General features: G+C 60.2%; 1 long non-coding RNA gene across 1 annotated transcript; it reads right to left on the bottom strand.

The window, feature by feature from the left end:
- Nucleotides 1-976: 976 nt before the first annotated feature.
- LOC123578428 lies at nt 977-5,994 on the bottom strand. The gene is made up of 3 exons (XR_006702390.1): nt 5,828-5,994; nt 5,309-5,532; nt 977-1,572 (listed from the first exon to the last, which is right to left on the bottom strand). It is a non-coding gene; the product is annotated as an uncharacterized LOC123578428 (long non-coding RNA).
- Nucleotides 5,995-7,115: the final 1,121 nt, after the last annotated feature.

The raw sequence follows: 7,115 nt of genomic DNA on the forward strand, positions 1-7,115 counted from the left end.
CAAAAAAAGAAAGAAACTCAGCCCGGCCAACACCGGCTGTCCCCCACGCCGCCGGTCTGTTCATAGCCCCTGCTCAGAATGCAGCGTCGAGAAAGGTTCTGATGCCAGGTACAGAGACAGCCGGGACTGATCAGTGTTGTCTGCTACGGACACAGTACTGGGAAAAGCATGGGGCGAGGGAGGCCAGGTACGGGTGCTTATGGGAAACTGAGGTCCAGAAAGTTACAGTGGCTTGTGCAACGTTCCGGAACAGGCGATCCGCAGGACTGAGACCAGAAAGTGCCTTTCTCTCTCCTAATTTGGATTCTGTCCAAGACCTCAGAGTGGACCCCACAGTGAGCTTCCCACAGGGAGGAGTGAACGTCTAGGGCCCGTGTCCTTTGCCGATCCTGTGACCCCTGCAGTAGCCTGGCCGCCTGCAAGTCTAGGCAGAGAACAGAGTGCAGACAGACACCAAAGTGCAGTGACCCCGCTTCTACCCAGGGCCTTGCCCTCAACATGGCCAACGATTTCCCTGAGACTAAGTGGCTTGAGCGGCCCTTTAATTGCCCAGCCCCAGCCCCAGGCTTCACTCCTTCGAGTGGCTCAGCCATTCCCAGAGCATTTAATGGCAGGAATGCCCAGAAGAGGCAGTGCACACTGGAGGGAACATGCAGAGAGGTTGTCCCAGGGAAAGGGCTTGGCCCAGAGTGGTCCAGTGTAGGTCCTAAACCCAAGTAGGGAACCAGGACTAAGTTGCTCTTCCTGTGTCAAGGGGAGGAGAGATTTGCAGAACTGGTGTCAACTCCTCCCTTTTGTGTCTTGGGCACACACGGCAGAAGGCGCACACGGCTGAAATCGCTCTGCCCAAGACTGGGTGCTGGAACTTTGTGGTGGAAAGTTTACCAACTTAGGAAGTGAAGCCTCTACTTTGGACACACATGTATTCATCAACCCACCCATCCACCCATCCACCCACCTGTTCACAGAGGTCGCGCCATGTGCCCAGGTGCTGTGCCAGCCTTTGGGAAATACCACAATCAACACCTCGTCCACCCTCAAGCTCCTGATCTAAGGTAAGGTTCCAGGTAGGGGTGCGCTCACCCTGGGAGCTGCAGAGGTGATCCCCTGGGGCACAGGAAGGAACCAGTCCCTTCATTCGTATGCATTCTCCCCATCTCGTATTAAAGGACTGCTGTGTATGTTTTTGAGGCAGAGTGGGGCTCAGCCACGTCTTTCTGCCAGGGGCTGCGATCAAGGGAGTGAGCAGGGTGAACACGAACAGTGCCGCAACGCGGACTGAGGGAGGGGAGCGGGCTCCAAGGACGGGGCGCTAGGCTGCGGGACACAGGGTGCTCAGAGACTTAGGAGATCTTCTCAGAGGAGACGGGGATTCATTTGGGTCTTGGAAGATGAGTCTGTTCCGTGGAGAAGCCGCTGAAGAACATTCCATGGGCAGAACAAGCATGAGGAGGCCAGGGCAGGGAGTGGAGAGGCGGGGGCGCCGGAGGGGGGCTGGATGGGGACATGATGGGTATGGCCTTTGATGTGGGTTAGCCAGGCAGCTTTAACCCCATCCTGGGGCGATGGCAGCTGTTGAAGGAGGACAAGGGAATCAGATCTCCTCTACGAGCTACGAGAGAGCCACGAGTGAGCGAGTGTCTGCACGGAGTTCTGAGGGCCAGGGGGAGGGGGAGGCTGGCATGCTGGGGCCGGAGAGCCGTCCAACTAAGTGTGGAAAGCCAGGTGCTGCCTGCTGTGGCCACTATCGGGTAACTCTTGCTGCACAACAAAACACCCGAATGTCAGTGGCTCTGAGCAATAGTGATTTCTTGTTTCTCGTGACTGTGGGTTGTCTGCTCCTGCCTGGGTTTATGCCTGCAGCTGCTTATGCCAACGAGTCTCGGGGCTGGAGAGCCCACAGAGACCTCACTCACAAGCCTCAGATGGCGCTCAGTGTGCCCCCGAGGCCTCCATGAGCCAGACCAGCCTCCTTCCCTCAGGGTGGGGCTCCCAGCCTGAAGGTGAAGTGGTGGCCACACAGCCTCGTAGGGCCCGGACTCTAACCTCACATGACAACACTCCTGCCACATCCTATTGGTTAAAGCAAGTCAGGAGCCCAAATGGGCTTGGGGGTTTGCAGGAGGGGTTTCTGCAAATCCTCTGCAGCCACACTTGATGGGCGATGGGGACGGGTATCCTGGTGCCGGGACAGGGTCTGTGCAGCTCATGCATTTCCTGAATGTCTGGCCGTGGGCGGCCTCAGGAAGAGAGGAGGGGAGAGGCAGGCGCCACCACATGGAAAAGCAGGTTCGGGGGGGACCTGTGTGGCCTCTGTGTGGAGGGGCGAGAAGACCCTGGATGGGATTCTGGCGGTGACAGGGAGGTGCCCCAGGCTGTGGGGCAGAGAGGGGGAGGACGGTGAGGAGCCGGCCAGGTAAGTGATGGGGGCAGCCCGACCCTGCAGCAGGTGGGTGGCACCGGGGGCACGTCTGCTTGGCCCAGGGAGGGACTTGGGTCAGCCCCAGCTCTGGCCTCCCACCCCGCTTCCTATCTTTAGTGCCCTTGCCAGGAGGCCTTTCCCAGGTCCCGGGGGAGCCTCGGCGGGCCCACGGCCCCCAGCCACCCTGGCCCCATGCCTTTATCCCTACCCAGGCCAAACCTCCAGCCCAGAGAGGAAAGAAGAGATCCTCAGATCAAGAAACCACTGGGGAGAGCTTTAAAAAAATGCAATTAAATAGAAAATAATTAAATCCAATTAAAAGTGAACCACGGGGGAGTGCTGAGGGCCTCGGTGTGAGAGCTCAGGCTGCCTCCGCCCTGTCTTGGCAGCCTTCCCGGTGCTCGGGAGTTGGACTTTTAAGGTGGACTTTTAAGGCCCCTCCCAACACCCTCGCAGGCCAGGCACTGCTCCCCGCCCGCCGTTCCTGCCCCCAGGGCTCCCCTGTGCCAGACCCTGCTCCCTCAGGGCTGCCATCAGAGCCCCCAGGAGCTTGTCCGTGCAGATTTGATGGCTCCATACTGTCCCCGGTGGTGGGCCTTTGGACTCCGAATTCATAGTAAGCCCCAGGCGACTCTGGTGGCTGGTGGCCATAGCCCAGCGCACTCCCTTCAGAGACGATTAAAACCTGTGACCCAGAGAGGTGGCCTGTGGCACTGGGATGGGGCACAGCAGTGGGCTGTCAGGCTGCAGTGTGGGGGGCAGGTGCAGGAGGCGGGAACGAGCCTCCCCCGACGGGCTTCCTCCCCAGAGCATCCATTTTGACGTGTGCCAGCTGTTTGCCAGGAAGGGGCCGTCTCCCCAGGGTCCAGCCCAGCACAGGTTCACGTCCGTGAGACGGGACTGCTCAGGGCCGTCAGCAGAACAGGTCTTGGGGGGACAGCTCCGCTGGTCATCTGTACACCCTGTCCAGGAGCACACTGCCCTTTGCATGATGAGCACCTAGTCCTGGGGCCGGGTTGGAAAACTCACAGAGGGCGGCTGAGGGGGCCTGTCTGCCCCCAAATAATGCTCCAAGGTCATTGCTAGCCAGAAATCCCCTTCTTGGAGGGACGGCAGTGTCTGGAGAAGGCATCCTTTTTATTTAAAAAATAATGATTTTTAAAAAGTTTTTAAATTTATCTTGAGATGGAGATAGAGAGCAAGTGGGGGAGGGGCAGAGCGCCAGTGGGAGAGAGACTCCCAAACAGGCTCTACGCTGTCAGCGCAGAGGCTGATGCGGGGCTTGAACTCACGAACTGCAAGACCATGACCTAAGCCGAAACCAAGAATCGCACGTTCAACCCTCTGAGCCCCCCAAGCACCCCGAAAATAATGTTCAATGGGGCTTAAGTGCCTACAACAACAAGACAACAAAAGCCAACGACCAGCACTGTAAGACAGAAATCGAAACGTCCCCTTGGTTCCTGACTCCGAGGGCCTCAGTATCCCCGCACCCTTCCTGGGACAGCTGCACACAGGCTTACCTGTGTGACTACGTGCTGTCACAGGATACCCGCGTGAGTGTGTGTGTGTGTGTGTGTGTGTGTGTATGCGTGAGCCACCTGCCCGTGAGTGTGTCTGCATCTCCCATCCTGTCGCTGCCCGAAAGGCAGCCCCTGGCAGGACAGCGAGCCCCTGGGGATCACCCAGGGACCGAAGCCCAGCCCCACCTCGGAGATCCTGAGCCCGACTCAGGATGTGTCTGGTAGGAGTGACTTTGTGACTTTCTCATCCTCAGGTGATTCTGGTATTTAGCCAGCACTGAAACCCTGAGGTGGAGCCCAGCTGACAGCCTTCCCACTTTCCCTCTGACAGTCTGCTTCTGCTTCTATCGTTCTCCCAAACACTTAGCTTTCTGTACGGACCCCACAGCTGTTCCTCAGCGATGAGCCCTCTGCCACATGCCCCCGGGCAAGCGTATCGGGTGAATTTCTGAGGCAGACGAGGCAGGTCACAGGCATTTCCAGTGCGGTCAGTCCGCTCTGGAGAACAGGGTGCAAAGTCCTGCTCGCTGGGGAGAGGGTCTGCTAGCCTGCAGGCGCAGAAGTTGCATTGGGTTTGGTCGGAGCGGGCTTAGCTCCTGCTGTATTTGCCAGTTCAGATCTGAAGGGAAGGACGCGTGTGCTACGAGCAGTCCCAGGGTGGACTCTGGGCAAACATGTTAGATCTGCTCTCTCAACCTGCATCCCACCCGCTTCCCGCTTGGACAGGCTGAAAGCAGACAGCCAATCCTGGACTCCTCTGCAGCTAGCTCTCTGGATGCAGACAAGGTCCCACCAACTAGCTGTTTTCAGAGAGGCCGGACAGGTCCCGGGGAAACCGTGAGCCACGACCACCTCTAGCTCAGGGTTTTATAGGGCATCCTTCCCACCCAGAGCTCTGCCCAGCCCCCCAAACAGCGAGGAGGTATGGAAAACATGGTCTTCCCACGTGCCTGGAGGATGAGGGCCAGGGCTTGGTCAATACAGCACTGACTTCAATATGAAGACGTAAATGGTTTTGGTTTTCCTTTCCTAGGAGAGCACAGAGGAGGGACTGAGCTGACAGGGGAGGGCCCAAGAGAGGACAGAGGGGGTTGCTGCACCATCTGGAACCTTAACCTTCTAAATGGACACCAGCTAGGGAGGGAGCGAGAGAACACAGTGCCTTCCCCTCAGAGTACCCTGGAGAGCCAACCATGTGGCCCTGCCTGACTACAGGCTGGAGCGCAGTCTCCACACCAGTGGAGGCGGTGATGTCCCCTGCAGGCAGGCACAGGGGGCACATGTGGACTGGACTTTCCTCCGACCAATGAGGGGGCCCCAGAGTATTTTGAGAGGCGGATGCCCTGTGATCTAAGATGCTCACACTGGGGAGGAGAGACCACAGCTCAGGTCCATCTGTGCAGCCTCACTCTTCAGAGGCTCTGGAGGCCCTGGGACTGTGAGGACAGAGGGAAGGCCGGAGGCCAAAGGACCCAGATGGAAGAACGGAGCTCCGGAGGGGAAGGCGAGGATGGCGTAACCCTGGGAACACCATCACGGAAGCGCGGTATTCGGCCGGCTTCTGCTGCTCACTGCCTGTTTGTCCAGCTGAAAGCCAGAACACGGAGGGGAAGTCGGCCTCCATGGTGCCCCTGCCAGGTCCCAGAAGGGTGCCCAGACCCTTGCCCACCATTCTGCATGCAGCTCACACCCTAGGGCCCATGCAGTGGGGGCTGGACGCCAGGTGTCCCGACGGCCTGGTTATCTGTGCAGAGGGTGTCTCTCGGTCGGACCAGGGCTGCGGGTCCCGGGCTCTTGGCCCCTGTCCCTGCCGCTGGCAGCCTGCTCCAGGGGCGGCACTGAGCTCGCGCCCCCTCCCTGCCCCCGGCCGCCCTCCCTCTACCTTCTGGGAGGACACCTGTCTCCGGCCTTCCCTCAGGTCTTCCTTCGGCTCTGCAGCGGCTCACCCTAATGGCAGAGTCTTGCCAGACAAGGCAGCTCGTCCCCGAGGAACGAGGAAAGAACGCGCGGGCCGCGTCGACGCTGTGCGGGGATCCTACCTTCCCCACCTGCTGCGGCGCTTCCGGGCTCACGATGGGCGTGGCTCCTGCGCAGGCGCACTGCCTGCATGAGCACGCGGCCTAATGCTCATTGGGCCCAGCGTGTATCAGTCACCCCACGTGGGGGGGGGGGGAGGTGCTTACACGACCGGAAGTGAGGTCGGCGGCCTTTGGCTGACGGGCCAGAGCCAGGGGGTGGCGACTGTCGGTGAGGCAGCGGGCAGGTGCCCGGCGGGCACCGAGCGGCACCGGTTTCTTTGGTTTGGGCCACACTGGGGTCTGGCTCCTCCGCCTCTCCGTCCCACTCCCCTCCTCCTCTCCCTAGGTAGTTAGTGGGAGGGGGCTCGGGGAGCCCGGACAGCGAGGTGGTGCAGGGCACTTCTTGGTGAGGGGGCTGCTGGAGCGGGCTGCAGCCTGCTTTGGGGCCCCCCGTGCGGACAGCCGGAAAGACCGGCTGAGCTGGCGGGGCCGGGGCCCCCGCCGGCAGAAGGACACGACTCCGGGCTGAGACCCCCTCCCAGGAGCCCGCCGTGTGGACGCCCTCCCTCTCCCCAGCGCCAGGGTGGCCTGTTTTAGACACCGTGGCCGTTCGTCACCAGCAGGGAGGAGCAAGACGCGTGGGGAGATGCTGACCTGTGTTCCCGAGCCAGGGCTGCTGCTTCCGTGCTTCCTTCTGGAACGGGGGCCATGCCCGCTTGGAGAAGGAGGTGGGAGGATGCTTGCTTCACGTCGGCTCTCGGAAGGGGCTGCTGCCTTGGCCCTCGGCTTTGCCAGCTCGCCGGTGGGGTACCCTGTTGTCTGCCCACCCACCGGCCTTCCTTCACTTACCCTTCAACGATTGGTTCGGAAATGGGCATTGACCCAGTAGGAGACACTTCAGGAGACCATCCTTCCTCCTCTTGAGGAAGATCTGTAGGAGGACAGACCACCTTCCTCGATGCCAGTGACCCGTGTCTGGGTGTGATGCTGGGGGTCGCTGGGCCATCTTGCTACCGGCCTTGTGTTGGACCGCCCTGCCTTCGAGGATGCTGGCAGGAGACATGAGATCAGAGCCAGGAGCTTGGTTGGGCATGGTGCAGACCGCAGTGCGTTTCCTTCTTCCTGAATCCCGCGAGTGTGGTCCAGGTGGGT

The sequence above is a fragment of the Leopardus geoffroyi genome, chromosome E2 (genome assembly GCF_018350155.1).
Source record: "Leopardus geoffroyi isolate Oge1 chromosome E2, O.geoffroyi_Oge1_pat1.0, whole genome shotgun sequence".
NCBI lineage: Eukaryota > Metazoa > Chordata > Mammalia > Carnivora > Felidae > Leopardus > Leopardus geoffroyi.